The sequence below is a fragment of the Pinus tabuliformis genome, chromosome 7 (genome assembly GCF_031772625.1).
Source record: "Pinus tabuliformis cultivar Carrire ecotype Pingquan chromosome 7, CPIR1, whole genome shotgun sequence".
Classification (NCBI taxonomy): Eukaryota; Viridiplantae; Streptophyta; class Pinopsida; order Pinales; family Pinaceae; genus Pinus; species Pinus tabuliformis.
In genome coordinates, this window is record NC_142293.1 from 85,542,680 (window position 1) to 85,559,287 (window position 16,608).

The window sequence follows — 16,608 nt, forward strand, 5'->3', positions numbered from 1 at the left end:
AATCATTACAAATCCTTCACTAAATTTGATACACAAATAACAATGTAATAAGCAATTGCCTCATTAAATTTTATCCCTCCTATTTAGAGTCTTATTTTTATGGGATTCCATGACATCAATTATTTTTGTGATATTTTGAAAGTCCATGTAATAGCTTTAAGGATTGATTTACTGTGTTTTCATTCTATAGATTTAATGATTAATTTATTACTTATCATTTTATTTATTGAATATCTTATTTTTTTAATGAAAAAAAGTTTAGACTAATGATTATAAATTTAGAAAATATTTAATTCTTACCTTAAATTTTATCTTGCATCTCAGCATGTATAGTAGGAACACATGTATAGTAGGAACACAGACTGTATTTGTTAAAAAAAATTTCAAATACTAAAGAGAAAAAGGTATAAAAACAGTGAAATTTAACAAATAGATCTGTTTTGAAATTCCAATTGTAAACCTGAGTTCAAATCATGTACAACAACAACACGGGTGAGACTCTTTGCAAATTCCAAACACCAAAACTCCAGAGGCAGGAGTTGGTGAGGGGACTTGCTTTTTTATTACTTATATCTTCCTACACTAAGGGCGTATGGGTGACCCTCCAGAGATTTGAAGCATTAGTTACTCTAAATTATGCCATCATTGCATGTCAACATGTATAACATTAATTACTTTGCTACTCAAGGCATGATATTGGCGGATATTGCTAAATAAATAACTTGCCAATAAACATTAAATGAGGGGATTGTATATGCTAACTATAGACATATAACACCCATTAACAAAATTTTGATGGTGTTGAATCCACAACATCAAAAACACGATTCAAACATTGCCTTTACAAGATTTTTTGAAATTTTTTACCCAGATTCTGACCACTTTTGAAATTTTTTGCCCAGATTCTAACCACTTTTGACTGTTAAAGCAATTCTGCCACCTAATATAACTAAATAAATAACTTACCAATAAACATTAAATGAGCCGGATTATATATGCGGAGATACTATTCCCGTTGTCAGCTGACGCCGATGCTACATTGAATTGCAGTCCATAATCTCTTTCAGTCCGGAGACTGGAGTGACAGAGCGGATAAAGAACACCCCTCCTACTTTCCTCGGTTCGATAGCATGCTGACGTTGACGTTGAGCAGTGTCACTGTTTGCCATGATACTTAACTGTTGCTGCAAAGTGCAAAGTATATTTCCAAACTTTAACATATGAAATTGACGGTTCATAAATTTAATAATAATTTAATTTCTTTCTCTGCTGTACATGGCACAAGATTTGGCAATATTAATTTTAAGAAGAAAAAGTGGTAAATTCTTGCAGGGAGCCCATCAATGGTATATCGTACTTTCTGTACCATGCTTAAATATTTGGGCTCGAAATGTACAACGGATTGCACATTTGACGTCACATCTTTTCCATGGGTACATTTATTTCAGGACGGCGATTTAATGTGATTACAGAGCCCAAGAAGATGGGTGACTAAACTGTACTGGTTTTGGAATTTTTGGAAATGCGGATCGGCATTCTCTGTTTATGTAGTTACCAAAAAATATTTTGCCAAAAACTCCCATCAATCAAATCATATAATGTTTAGACAAAGTCCATTGTTTATATCAAATAATTTATAATTTAGAAAAGTTTGGATCTACTACTAAAACAGATAGTTTGTAATTTAGAAAAGTTTGGATATACTACTAAAACAGCAGTTCATGGCACTAGAGATGTGAGGTTCAGGTTTTCTTTGTTTTGGGAAAAATAATGTTCATACTTTGGATAATGGTTTCTTTTATTCAATTGATTTTTCTATTCTTAATAAGTTTTGATTTAAATTTTAGATTTTGAGTGAGTTTACTAGTTAAGAACATGTTTTTTTATTCAAAAGTCACAGATTCAAAACCAGTTCAGGTAGAGTATATATGCTTCCTTAGATCTTAGCTGTCAAATAGGGTCCCTTGTCCCACATAGTAGTTAGTCCTGATGTATAGTTTAAATATAGTAAAATTAAAGTAAAAATACTGAATTCAAATTAGTGTTAAGGTAAAGTCTTAATGTCTGCAAATAAAGAACAAAGCCCTGATTTCAATGGCTATGCAAACATAGCTTTAAAAACATATACTTGTCCCACATAGTAGTTAGTCATGCTTTATAGTTTAAATATAGTAAAATTAAAGTAAAAAGGTGTTAAGGTTTAGAATTCCAGAATTTTAGTGATTGGTAAAGTCTTAATCTGTGCCAATAAAGAGCAAAGCCCTCATGTCAATGCCTATGTAAACATAGCTTAAAAAAAATATAATATGTTGTAGTTGAATTTATGTTTGATTTCAATGCCTATGCAAACATAGCTTTAAAAAAATATAATATGTTATAGTTGCATTTACATTAAAATTACATTAGTTGATTGGTAAAGTCTTAATTTGTGCAAATAAAGAGTGGTACAAAGTTGTAATAATAATGATGATGATGATGATGATGATAATGATGAAGATGATGATTAACTTTCACTAGGACCAACCTGAAAAAAAATAAAAAAAATTTAATTGGGATTCTTCAAAATCTTGTTTCTATGATAAAAAAGAAGGGAGAGAAGGGCTCTAAAATTGCTATAGGTGGGTTGATTTAATAAGTCAAGAAGATTGAAAGTAAGAAGTGTTTTTCATCTTAGACTCTCTTAGTATTGCAAATGAGATTCTATCATCCAAGCGAGTCTTGGGAGTAGACCACCATTGGGTTTCATGTCCAAGCTCATGAGAATTAGTTCTTATCCTAGCCATGTTCGTTTTCATCTTAGTGTTGGTCAACATGGAGAGATAATAGGGGTTGATCAGCCTTATAACACTGATTTATTTCAGATTGGATGCTTATGTGATTCATGATATAGTAATTGAGATCTTCAGGAAAATCACATGGAGAATATTATTTGTCACCAATAATTCTCCATGTGAGTTTAGGGAAGATCTCAATCATTACACTAATTTATTATTTAGTTTATAAAAATGCATATGTTTTATTTTTTTGAATTTAAATTTTAACCCAAAAAAATAAATATTCAAGTAATTTTTTTTTATATAAGGGGTTGATGACCTCCTTATAACACTGATTTATTATTTAGTTTATAAAAATGCATATGTTTTATTTTATTAAAATTTGAATTTAGATTTTAACCCAAAAAAATAAAATATTCAAGTAATTTTTTTAACATAATTATTAGTTTATAAAAGGTATTGATATGACAAGAATGAGTACACTGCATTAATAAAAAGTAATAAGATGTTCAAATTATCAGCCAATAGTAATAAAAATAAATATTAATAATTTTTTTTTTTTTGGTTAAAAATGAAAAATTAATTTATATAATTAAACTTTATTAAATTAAAACAAATGGCATAAGTTTGATCTAATTAATTGGCAGTCAACCCAATACCTATTGGGTTATATTGCTGGGCAGCAAGATATTCTGAGGTGACAAGAAATTTTTGGCCTAAATCCAATAAGAAAATCTACAAAAATAAAAAAAACTGGCAGCTCTAGTGTTTGAATCACTTTTTTGATATTGGAATAAATTCAATACTATAAAAAAAAACTTTAAAGCATCCAAAATTTTGAAACTTCACAACTCAAAAAAAATCAAAATTTCCATTATTTTCCTGGCTAAATTATATACTCACGTGAATACTCCCATCAATAAACACCAGAATCTCTTTTTCACCCCCTCAAACTAAGAGACATCATCTTGGTATTCTCCAGGTTATTCTCATATTCACCTTAGTCACCTTAGTGATGATTTTCGATTTGGGTACTACTTGATTTTCGGACATATGTCAAATCAGTGAGTGCAATCCACAATCCTTTGGGTTTTAACTTTTTAGCATTTTATCATTCTGGTACATGGCATCAAGAACGGATGATTCACAGCGCTGTTTTGACATATTGAAGATTCAATCGGATGGTAACTGTTTAGGGCGTGTTAACAACGTCATTCTTCCACGAATCTGTTTTCATATGGTAGGGTTACGGTCAGTGGAAATTACATGCAATGAGTTTGCAGAGTGTGCAGAGTGTGTGGGGGATTTTTTTGGTTGTAAAAGTAAGAAATGGAGAAATATTTTTTTAGCGACGGAAATAAGTAAAAAAAATTGTCATTATTTTTCAGTGAGGGGACTGTTAGAAAGTTGAGTCATTTTATTATTAATTTAAGTAAACAACGTTTAATTTATAAAAAATAAAAAATAAAAAAAAGCTAATTCTTTAACTATTTTCAATAAAAATTTATTGAAGCTCAAAATAATTCATTTATATATTATCAAATTATAATTTTGATAATTTAAATGGTTAGAAAAAATGTTCAAATGGCAGGCTGGGAAAGATAAAATTGCAATTTTGTGATTGTGGCCATCTCATCTCCGAGATTTGAGCCAAAATGCTCCCCTTAACAAAGCCCGGAAACTGTGATTTAGTTAATAATTTAACCCATGCAGACCATGTTTTGATCTGTATTGTACTCTTAACGAGATACCATATGCACAATTTCAACTCTGGTAACAGGGTGATAATTTTTTGGGATAGTATAGACAGTTGAACCTCACACCATTCAAGTAATCCATATACACAGGAAATAGTTAAAAGATGGCTGTTCAACCATTTCAATAGTTCAAAGCCATTCATGTATAGTAAGGATTAGATATACAAGGTTAGCAAACAACTTATTGGTTCCGCAACATTTTGTTGGATTTTGTATCATTCATTGTATATTTAAAACTCTTAATGGTTCCACAACATTTTGTTAGATTTTGTATAATTTGTAATATATTTGAGTTTATATAGATTATAGATTTAAACATTCAATTGAAGTTAAGCAAATTCAACTTTATTATATTTAATAATTAATTTTATTTTATATTTATTAGATACATGAAATACACTATCCCATAAATATACTCATCAAACACATTCTATAAACAACTTATACCTATTCCAGCGCACTTTGTGAGAGATGAGTCATTGAACTTCTTATACACTATTCAAAAGAAATTAGATTTTATATAAAAGACATTTGTCATATTCCACCATTTGAGGGCGACATCTTCATTAGAATCAATCGTAGGTTCATAAAGAATTATATTTTATATAAAGATATTTGCCATACTCCACTATTTGGGAGCAACAAAGAGATGCTCTACATTCTAGTCTATAGATGGCCGATGTTTTGAAGAGGTTTTAAGTGAATACCTGTGCAATCAGATTATTGTTGTTTGGAGGATCTTTACTCTAGAGTGGACCTTCTTTCCATTCCCCTATTGGGATTGGTGCTCTATTAGAGGTTATTATATTGATTGATTTATATGACATTGAGGGGTCCTTCTCTATGAGGGTGGTGGGCCATTATCCGAGGCTTTCTCTATTGCTGAATGATTGGCGAGGGTCTCTGCTCATTTGACTTGCCTCGCTGGTGATGATAGTTTCTTACATTGGGTTTTTTTTCTCTAGGAAGTCATCAAGGGTCAATGCCCATTTAACTAGCCTAACTAACGATGGTAGGTTCTTTCAGTGGGTTTGTAGCTACGTAGCTTTTCTTTCCATCAATCAATGGTGTTTCTTTCTACTGCGTTCACCGTGGGGGCGAGAGGGGCATGCTATAAGTAGTGTTGTTGCTTCGGATGGGACTGACTAAGTAATTAGTTCAAGAGAATTATCCTGTAGAGGAGGCTCTTATTGAAGTAGCGGTCTAGGCCAAAACTATTTTGGAGAGTCCAGTTTCCAAGGAAGAGATTTAAATTGGGTGTCATTAAAAAAGTGGCTAAGGATAAGAGTCTAGGTCTAGATGGATGGCCCATGTAACTCTTTTTTTTCTTTCAAAAGATCACGATAGAGGACCTGGGGTTCATTGTGGACAAAACTCGATGGTTAAGCTTGATTCTTAGATCAGTAATTTCCTATTTTATTGCGCTTATTTCAAAAACTGATAATCCTTCTACTTTTGTTGATTATCGCCCTATATCCCTTTGTAACACGATGTATAAAATGATATCAAAATTAATTGCTAATCAGATTAAGCCTGTGTTATCTAAGCATATCACATCTGAACAATTTGATTCTTTAGATCAAAGACAAGACCATGACGCTATTGCAATAGCACAAGAGTGTGCTCATTCCATAAAGACTAAGAATCTCAAGGCTCGTCTTTTGAAAATTGACCTCATTAATGCCCACGACTGCATTGACTGGGAATTTATGTGTTTGATTCTCCATAAGTTTGGTTTGGGGGTCCAAATAGTCGATTGGATCATGGCTTGTGTCACATCAACTCATCTTGCATTAATTATTAATGGATTTCCGTCAGAGTTCTTCCGGGCAGCTAGAGGCTTAAGACAAGGCTACACCCTATCTCCTCTTATGTTCTTGTTATGAGCTGAGTAGGAGAATTGGAGTGGCTAGGTGTAACATATGCCTCCCACATTGAGCCAATTTTACAAGCTCTCTAGGATAAACATGAGTTGAGTGTCACTATGATATGACCCGACCTCCAAGATCTAGTTATGGAAGTGGGACCAACTAACCGAAATCAAAATGATACCCATCAGGGACTAGACACCATTTAGGAGCCTAATAGCCACCCCAAGTGATCAATCCTTGATCTGAAACTTTTTTTCACAAGGTTTACTCCCCAACCACACCCACAACTCTGCATGCATGTGGTTGGGAGGCTATAACCACACCCACAAGCCTATCTCCATGCGGTTATGACCCAAAATCCCATGTTTTGTGCATGTGGTCACGATATCTATGCCACTTTTCCAAGATAACCTCCTGACCACTACCTAGAACTACCTGTAACTTTCTAGAATCATGACAATGCCTAATGCAAGATAAAAATTTTGTCAAAAACATGATAAACATATAAGTGATGGGCCTCCAAATTATATACAAATTAAGGCTCGTCTAACCTTTGTTAGGCGCATGAAGGTTATATTAAATCTCTCCTTCTACACTTAATAATGTGTTTTTTTATATTTCATATGTTCTTAAGAAGGTTTAGAGATAATTTCATATTATGTGCCTAATATTATTTATTTTTACAGAATATTGAGTAAATTTTGAATGAGATAATATAGGGACTTGCTCCCTACTACAGGATGGACCAAGATTGGATAATAAATTAACTGAATATCATGAAATTATAGAAAGATTTTGGAGCTCCATGGATTGAGAAGATCTAGGAATGTGTTCCCTGTCATTAAATGAAGATTCCTCCTCTTGGGAACCTGTTGTAGCGACTACAACCACCCTCCAAAATTTTTGCCTTCACCAATTCCGGAGCCTCCCCTGAAGAGTTTCACTTGATGATTGCACACACTCAAGTTCACTCCGTGAGCTCATGTGAGTCTTGACATTCTTCTTGCTTGTTCATTGCATCCAAGTCTCTGCATGCTGATGTCCAAGTCATGCTTGCGACTGTGTTCTGGTTATGCTCAAAGTCTTTTCTTCATATGTGTCTATTGTGTTCATCATGAAAGCATCTGTCGCACTCACACACAGAGTCACATTCACTGTTGCGCAAGCGTCGTCTTGATCACGAATGATCGATCGCGAGTGTCATGCTTGTCGCTTGCACCGTCGGTCAGTCATGTTGAACATGTGTATTTGGATGGTTTGGTCGTTTCGTTGTTAAGTCATGCGAGTGTGTGTTCGTATGATCACCTATGCATCTTTCGACTGTTCACACACTTAGTCATTTTTGCTAAAGTTCTGATGACCAGACTCCTCACTGACAACCGGACCATCACCCTACTTTCGACTCGATCGACTATCAACCAGAACAGTGCAGAAGCACCAAGCTAGTCCTTTCAAGCTGCGCTACCCGCAAGCAACTCAATCAACTCTCATGCTGGCCACCCGGATAGTCGGACCCGACAGTCACCCTGGGACTAACTCCCCTCAAAATTTGTGTAGAGGCCATTGACCTCACCCATTCAATTGAATGAGGAAATTGTGCAAATAGGCCGGACAGACACTAAGTGCCCATCCCTGTCTCCTTCAGAAAATTGCGCAGTTTTCCCAATTAGTCATCTGGACAATCGATCGACTGTTCATCTCAGAAATTGTGCAGTGCTCATGAGAAGGCCTTCTGCTGCCCATCAACCAGCTTAACTCAGAAATTGCGCAAAGATGATCAGCAGGCTGACCTCCTGGCCTAAGTGTAGTTTTCCCAGCCAACAGCTCCTAGCAGCAGACTGCCTATTCCCTCCAGGAATTCCGCAGTTTCTGTTGCCAGTTCCCTCTAGGAATTGCACAGTTTTGGATGCGAGTGACCCCAACAATCAACTGGCAGTTCCCTTTGGGAATTTTGCAATTTTCGCTGCCAGTGACCCAACAGCCAATGGGCAGTTCCCTTTGGGAATTGCACAGTTCTTACTGCGATTCTTTTGGGCAGCTCCCGAGAAAAACTACATAATCTCTGCCTGCTGACCCTTCATGCAGCTCGACTCATTCCTCTGGAAAACTATGCAAATCTAGCTGTCCAACCCTTGCTGAATATTCCTTCCAGAAAACGTGCAGAGCATTCCTTCCTTGCCTTCCTACAGCTCGGAATTTCCCTCCCAAAATTTGCACAAATTTACCTCCCAGCCGAGCCAAACCTTGCAGACAGTCACTGTCGACTCAGATTGTCTGACTCCATCTCTTAGTGACTCTTGCATAGTTTTCATCAGCAGTTTCTCGGAGCCATCATCTTGCATCACAACCTTGCTACCTCTCCCAGTCACCTACATTCGAATGATCATGTGTCATGGTAGACTAGGAGGTTTTGGATTTGATGTTGTCTCATCATGAGTGACTACAGGTATAGGTACACCAACAAACATGTCAAGACGATGAATGGGATGAATGAAGGGAGCACATGCAGATGGACAGGTTCACCAACGGACGAACGAACGAAGCATGCAAAGCAGATGAATGTGATGAACATGCACCTTCGTGAATAAGTGAGCCTGTCAAGCCTTCCAGCATGAAAGCAAGGAACAACATGCTAAAGCTTCATCAAGAGAATCAAGGACCATCGAAGACTCCACACACTTCGCCATGCGGAGGTGAAGCTATGACACACCATGAAGACATCCATCACTCAGGAACACTGTAGATCGACATTCACTCCAGTAGTAGCACGAATGTACCAGCATTGTCATGTCAAGTCATGTCGAGTCAAGTCACGAGTCATGTTTCCCACATCTGCACTATGGGCTTGTTGTCAATCAATGTGATGTAACGTGGAAGTCCAAGAGACCTACTTTTTGAACATAGAGTCATGTAAGTCGAAAGGTCATGGAAGTCAAATGGTCATGAGGGTAGTCGAACAGCCACAAGGGTCAATTTCACCCTTGGCTATAAATACCCCCCTCATTTGTACATGAAAGGAATTTTCACCTTAGCTCCTCCCACATAGCCAAGAGAGTCTGTAATATTTTCTTTTAGGAGTAAGTAGTGGTTCCAACGCCCCGCTAACGGGGTTAGTGATGTATGGTGTAACAACGTGTCTTGGAAATTTCGCTTAATTCAGAAGCTTGTCAACATGCCATCACATTTTCACACATGTATTGTATTTGTTGTAAGACTTGTCAAGCCAAGCAGTAACTCTCCAATAGGCAATAAAATTGATTCATTTTATTTCATTAGGTATGCTATTGTTATATACAAAAGGGTGTGACTGCTCAGTTCATCTCCTGATGATTGTTCACATTCCTAATTTAACTATTTACATAAATTCACCCAATCGTGAGGATTAGGTGTCAACATTCCCCCCCTTAATCTGAAGGGATGTTGGTGAGTCCAAGCATCATTCTGAATCTTTCAAGTTTTTCTCTTCCAAGCGCTTTGGTGAAGATGTCTGCAATTTGCTCATTTGTGGAACAATGACGGAGATGGATTGTTTTGGCCTCAACATGATGTCAGATCAGATGATATTTAATATTGATGTGCTTTGTTCGATCATGGAACTTTGGGTTCTTGGCCAAATTTATTGCAGAGGTGTTGTCAATCATGAGTGGAGTTGATTGTACTTGTTTTACCTGCAAATCTTCAAGAATTTTCCTGAGCCACACAATTTCTTTTGTTGCTTCAGCTGCTGCCACGTATTCTGCTTCTGTTGTGGAATCTGCTGGAACTGATTGTTTGTGTGATCTCCAGGAGACAATTCCTGATCTAAGACTCATAGCATATCTTGAAGTAGATACCCCAGTTTCTTTGTCTCCATCGAAGTCTTAATCAGAGTATCCGATCAAACTGAAGTCATCCACCTGTGTGTACTTGATTCCATAGTCTTGAGTTCCCTTCAAGTACTTTAGAACTCTTTTTGCAGCAGACCAATGTCCCTCACAAGGCTTTTGCATAAACCTGGAGAGGATTCCAACAACAAATGAAATGTCTGGTCTGGTAGTAGTAAGGTAGTTGAGACTTCCTACAAGCTGTCTATACTTTTTTGCATCCTCAAATTCCTTTCCTTCAATAGATGTGAGCTTTAAGTTTTGTTCCATTGGAGTAGTAAGAGGATTGCACTCTGTCATGCTAAATCTGTTTAACAAATCTCCAATGTATTTCTTTTGAGAAAGAAATATGGACTTTGGATGTTGGGTTACTTCAATGCCAAGATAGTAATGAACATAGCCCAAATCAGTCATTTCAAAACTTTTCCCCAATTCCTTCTTTATGGATGCAATGTAGCTTTCATTGTTCCCTGTCATTAAAAGATCATCTACATATACCACAAGATATACAACTGTTTTGCCAACTTTCTTGACAAATAAAGTTGCATCGTCAAGATCAAAATGATTGAAGTTGAGTTTCAGAAGATGCTCAGTTAGTTTTTCATACCAGGCTCGCGGTGATTGTTTGAGGCCATACAAGGACTTCACAAGTTTGCATACTTTATGTTCATGTCCTTTCACAGAAAATCGTTCAGGCTGGGACATAAAAACATTCTCTTTTAGATCTCCATTCAAGAAGGCAATTTTTACATCCATTTGATGGACTTTCAAACCGTTCTGAGCTGTTAGTGCCAAGAGTGTCCGGATGGTGGCCCATTTTGCTGTGGGGGAAAAAGTTTCCTCATAATCAACCCCTTCCTTCTGTGCAAAACCTTTTGCCACAAGCCTAGCTTTGTGCTTGTCAAGTGAGCCATCAGCTTTGTACTTGTTCTTGTAGACCCACTTGTAGCCAATTGGTTTGGTTCCAAATGGAGGATCAACCAGCTTCCAAGTGTCGTTCTTTATGAGGGCATCATACTCCTTTTGCATCGCTTCTTTCCATTCATCATGAGAAGCAACTTCTTTAAAGGAAGTTGGTTCAAAATCCGTAGACAAATTCAATTCACAATCATAAGAAACATCCATATCAACAGGTGAATTAGAGTCATCTACATCACCTCCATTTTGTCGGTTTGAATTTCTGGTCCCTGTTTCTCCAATTTCATCAGGATGAACACTTTCAAGTGTCTTTGTTAGCCACTTTGGGGGACCTTTCTGAGATGGTCCAAGCTGCTCTGTTGATTGAGTTGGGACTGAATCAAGATTGAGTCTCCCAATTCTATCAATTACATCACTTAAAGCATCATTCGTTGTTGGAGTTTCATTCGGGGGAGAGTGTTCTTCAGAAGAAGATTCCACATGTTGATCTAGAATAGGAATCCCCCCTTCAATATGTGGAATCTGATTATCAAGTTCTTGAAACGATTTCGTTTTTGCGAATCTATCCAAGCGATCAAGTTGCCGCTTAACAACATTGTTAGATTTGGATGATTCAAGAAAAATTACATCTCTAGATACAACAAACTTTTTATTTACTTCATCATAGAGGCGATATGCTTTAGAGGTGTTTGAATACCCCAGGAAGATACACTTACGACTTCTAGCACCAAGTTTGTTTCTATGTACCTTTGGTATCAAAGCATAACAGGTGGAACCAAAGACCCTGAGATGTTTTACCGAAGGAACATGTCCATACCACAATTCATAAGGAGTCTTGTTTCTTATAGCATTAGATGGACATCTATTCTTTATATATGCAGCACATAGAACAGCATCAGCCCAAAACATTATCTTTACATTTTTGAAGAAAAGCATGGATCGTACCATATTCAAGATTGTTCTATTCATTTTTTCAGCTACACCATTTTGTTGGGGATTATAAGGCACAGTTGTTTGATGTTTGATCGCATGTTGGCGAAGATAGTTTTCAAATTCATTTGATGTATATTCTTTTCCATTATCAGTGCGAATAGACCCAATATGAGATTGTGCATCATTTTCAATCCATTTATGAAAATTATTGAATGTTTGGAAAGCATCAGATTTGTTCTTCAATAAATAAACCCAACACATTCTGGTGTAGTCATCAATAAACATCATGATATATTTATTTCCATTTGCAGAAGAAACAGGCATTGGACCACATAAATCTGAATGAATGAATTCAAGTTTCCTATGTGCTCTTGAATGTGAATCATGAAAAGACTATTTGCTATGCTTTCCTAGAATGCAAGCATCACATTGCTTAAGTTTTCTAGGAATTGTAGGCAAACCAGCAACACCATTTTTCTTCAATAAGCAGAGACTGTCATAGTTCAAATGTCCAAATCTAGCATGCCATAATAAACTTGATGGAAGTGTACCTTCTTCATGGTGAGAATTGTATGAGAAATGTTGTGCATGAGCAGATGTTCCTTGCAGTTTGAGAAGCCTTTCTTCTTCTATTCCCCTCATGACAAGTGAGTGGTCAGATGCTTTTATTACCACAAGCTTGCCATCAAACATGTGAATGGAGTGACCTTGCTGGTGGATGTGCACCAAGGACAACAAGTTTCTCTTGAGCTGTGGGAGATATAGAACATGATCCAGAGGAAAGTCCGGAAGACCAGGCAGTTTAAGCCTGATTGTGCCAAGCCCTGATGGATTGATTTTTGACTGATCTGCAAAGTATACTGCTCCATCAACATTGTCAGTGAAATCTTCAAAAAAATATTTTCTGTGAGTCATGTGACAGGTTGCTCCTGAATCAAGCAACCAATCATTTTTCCAGGAAGCAAGTGAAGCATTAAACAAATCTTCATTTACTCCAATGTTACATTGTGCCTCAACATAGTGAGCGGATTCAGGTGCTTTACCTTTGTCTGTATCATCAATTTTACCTTTCTATTGGTTTCTTTTCTGCTCAATTTTGTCCCATGGTAGCTTGCATGTAGAGGCATCATGTGATCCATTTCTTTTGCAGCGAATACAGTGTAAATCTTCCTTTTCTCCTTGAGAATGTCTGCCCCCCCTGCCTCTGAAATATCTTCCTCTTCCTCTTCGTCCACCTCTTCCTCTTGTAGAATCTTGAGCAGGATGCTTTTCTTTATGAGCAAGGCACACAATCTCTTCAGAAGACTCAGGGGTTGTCTTCTTTCCAAAAGCTTTCTCTCTTTCAGCAAACTTTTTCACAAGAGAGTCAAAGGTTATATCTTTGAGATTTCCATTTGCTTGCAAAGACTCAAGATAATTGGAGTAAGTAGGATAAAGTGCCTTGAGAAAAGCAATAATAGGGATATCCAGCTCAACCTTAGTGGATTTGATATCATGCATTATAGACTTTACTTCAGATGCAAGATCAAGAGGATCATTATTTTGCAGTTCAAGAGTGAAGAGTTTAATCATGAGTTGAACAACTTCAAGTGCAGAATGTGAGTCATAGAGTTCTTTCAGCTTTTGTAAGGCTTCAAAGGCAGTTAAATATGACGAAATATGGCGACTCACCTCTTCATTTACAGATGCTACGATTAATGCATAGGCTTTGCTGTTCTTGTTTTCCCAAATGACAAGCTCTTTGTCTGAGGTAGGCTGTACTGGGTCATTGTCTCCTTCTCCGAAACACACTTCTTTCCACAACTCGTTGAAGATGAGGGTGTGTTTTATCATCCGGGACCATTCATGATAGTTCTCCTTGCCAGTGAGAACTATTCCTACCATGGATATGATTGAATGCATTCTGTAAAAAAAACTTTTGCTGATAGAAAAGAATACTTCTGCCAATATACAGTAAAAATGTACTCAAAAATTTCTGTGGGAAACAATTTTGGTTGTTTAATTCATATCACAGTCAATAATCAATCAATCACCGCGAGCTCTACAAAGTTGGAGCAGCAACGACATCAACCGCGAGCTCTACAAAGTTGGAGCAGCAACGGCATCACAATTTCAAGCTCTGATGGCAGACATCTCATGTAATCTTGGAAAAACGATAATCACATGTAAATATAATATTGTAATATGCCACCCAATTTATTCCTTTCGCGCCCAACTTTGATTAAAGAAATATACCGAAAGGATCTATTTTTTTTTTTTTTGATATGCAGCTTGCCTATCACGCAAATAATTGAAGAGATACAAATTTTAAGTCCATTCGTCGAAGATAGTTATTCGCGTCACTGTATCGTTACCGAATAATATAAATTTTCAATCCATGCGTGGAAGAAAGTTATTCTCAGATCCTTCCCACTCATCTAAAACGAATCCAAACCAACGAAAAAATTGTATGGCCAATGCACTAGATATCCAAATACAAGTTGTCATGCAATTCGAGCAAAATTTCCCGGAAATTGCAATGGAAGAAAGACAGTACTATCACTATCACTAAGCAAAGGAACAGGTTCAGATTCAATAATAATTTTCAACCAGAACCACAAGAACTGCTCGTGCAAACTGTTAGAACAAATACATTTGAAACGCCACAAGAACTTTAATCAGTGGCACATCTCCACGCAGAAAAGGTCACGCATCTCAGGTATTATCATGCTGTCTCAAATACGCAGTGTTGATATCTCTCACGCGGTGTTGATATCTCTCCACGCTCACCGCACCAGATGTTAATATCTCTCAGGCTTATTAATCAACAATAGTATTTTCATTGAAAAAGAAACTATATTCGTATAACAACGTTCAAAAATATGGCTTTGATAGCAGCGTTCAAACAACATTCAATTATTACAACATCGTTCATGTAGGAATTTACAGGGTAAGTTCCTCAGAAAGAATACCAAAAGGACACCGCTCACAACCAGATCTCAAATCAATACACCAGTATTTTTGACGTGGTTAAAACCCTCAGAGTGCAAGGAGGGAAACAGTCCACGGCCTGTCCCAACGTGGGTACAGACAATTTATTAATCAAAGAATGAAAATTTACATAAGCTTCTCTCATGCACGGATTACCCGAACAATGACCCTCCATGCGCTTTAAATAGAACTCATGGACCAATCGGGTGTCAAGCCACGGATCAAGTGTCGGTAATACCGAGGTGAGAGTGAACCGTCGGATCACTACATATCGTGACCGTCGGATTGTAAGTTACAAAATGTACAACGGTAAAGAAACACACTTTACCTAACTCTAACCTAACTCTATGCTAGACCAAGTTGAACTTAACTATATCCTATGTGTCGGAATATCCTAACATCCCCCCTTAAGAACAACTTGGGATAGGATTGAAGGATTTACAAATATGACACAATAGGAGAAGGAAGGAGGCACTAGAGCCTATCCCCCCTTAGTGACAACTTCCTGAACTCCAAGCATATATCGAAGTTTAGTGAACTTCGCCTCTGTGAGAGCCTTTGTGAAGATGTCTGCAACCTGATCATCCGTTGGACAATATTGCACTTCAAGAACATGGTCATGAATGAGCTTTCTGATGAAGTGCATGTGTAGTTCAATGTGTTTGCTGCGCTGATGCTGGACTGGATCTTTGCATAGCTGAATGGCACTTTGATTATCACACCAAAGTGTGGTTGGATGCTGCTGCTCAAAGCCAAATTCTGATAGGATCTGACGAAGCCACAAGGCTTCCTTACTAGCTTCCACGGCACCACGATACTCTGCTTCTGCTGACGAAAGAGAAATGGCAGCCTGTTTCTTACAAGCCCATGTAATAGGTCCTGAACCAAGAGTGAAGACATAACCGGCAGTAGACTTCCGATCATCAAGGTCACCAGCCCAATCAGAATCAGTGAAACCAACTAACAGAGGAGCTGCTTTGGCACTGTAATGAATCCCAAACTGTACTGTACCTCGAACATAACGAAGTATTCTTTTAGCTGCTTTCCAATGACTTTCACGGGGGTTTTGCATAAAACGAGCAACAAGGCCAACAGCAAAGGAAAGATCAGGACGAGTATGGGTTAAATACAAGAGTTTTCTGACAAGTTGACGGTATAAGGTAGCATCAACTTCAGGAGAAGTACAAGAGACTGAAAGTTTGACTCCAGACTGAAAGGGAGAAGGGGCTGGCTTACAGTCTTCCATGTGAAAATGACGAAGAATATCACAAGCATACTTGGACTGGGAAAGGAAAATACCTTCTTGGGATTGCAAGACTTGAAGACCGAGAAAATAGTGTAAGTGTCCTAAGTCTGTCATTTCAAATTTCTTTTTAAGGCTGGACTTCACATGGTTTATAAGGTTGGGATCACTACCAGTAAGAATAAGATCATCAACATAAAGAACAAGGATGATAAGAGAGTTGCCCACTTTCTTGGTGTAGACAGTATTGTCAGAATGACACCTAGAAAAGCCAGATTC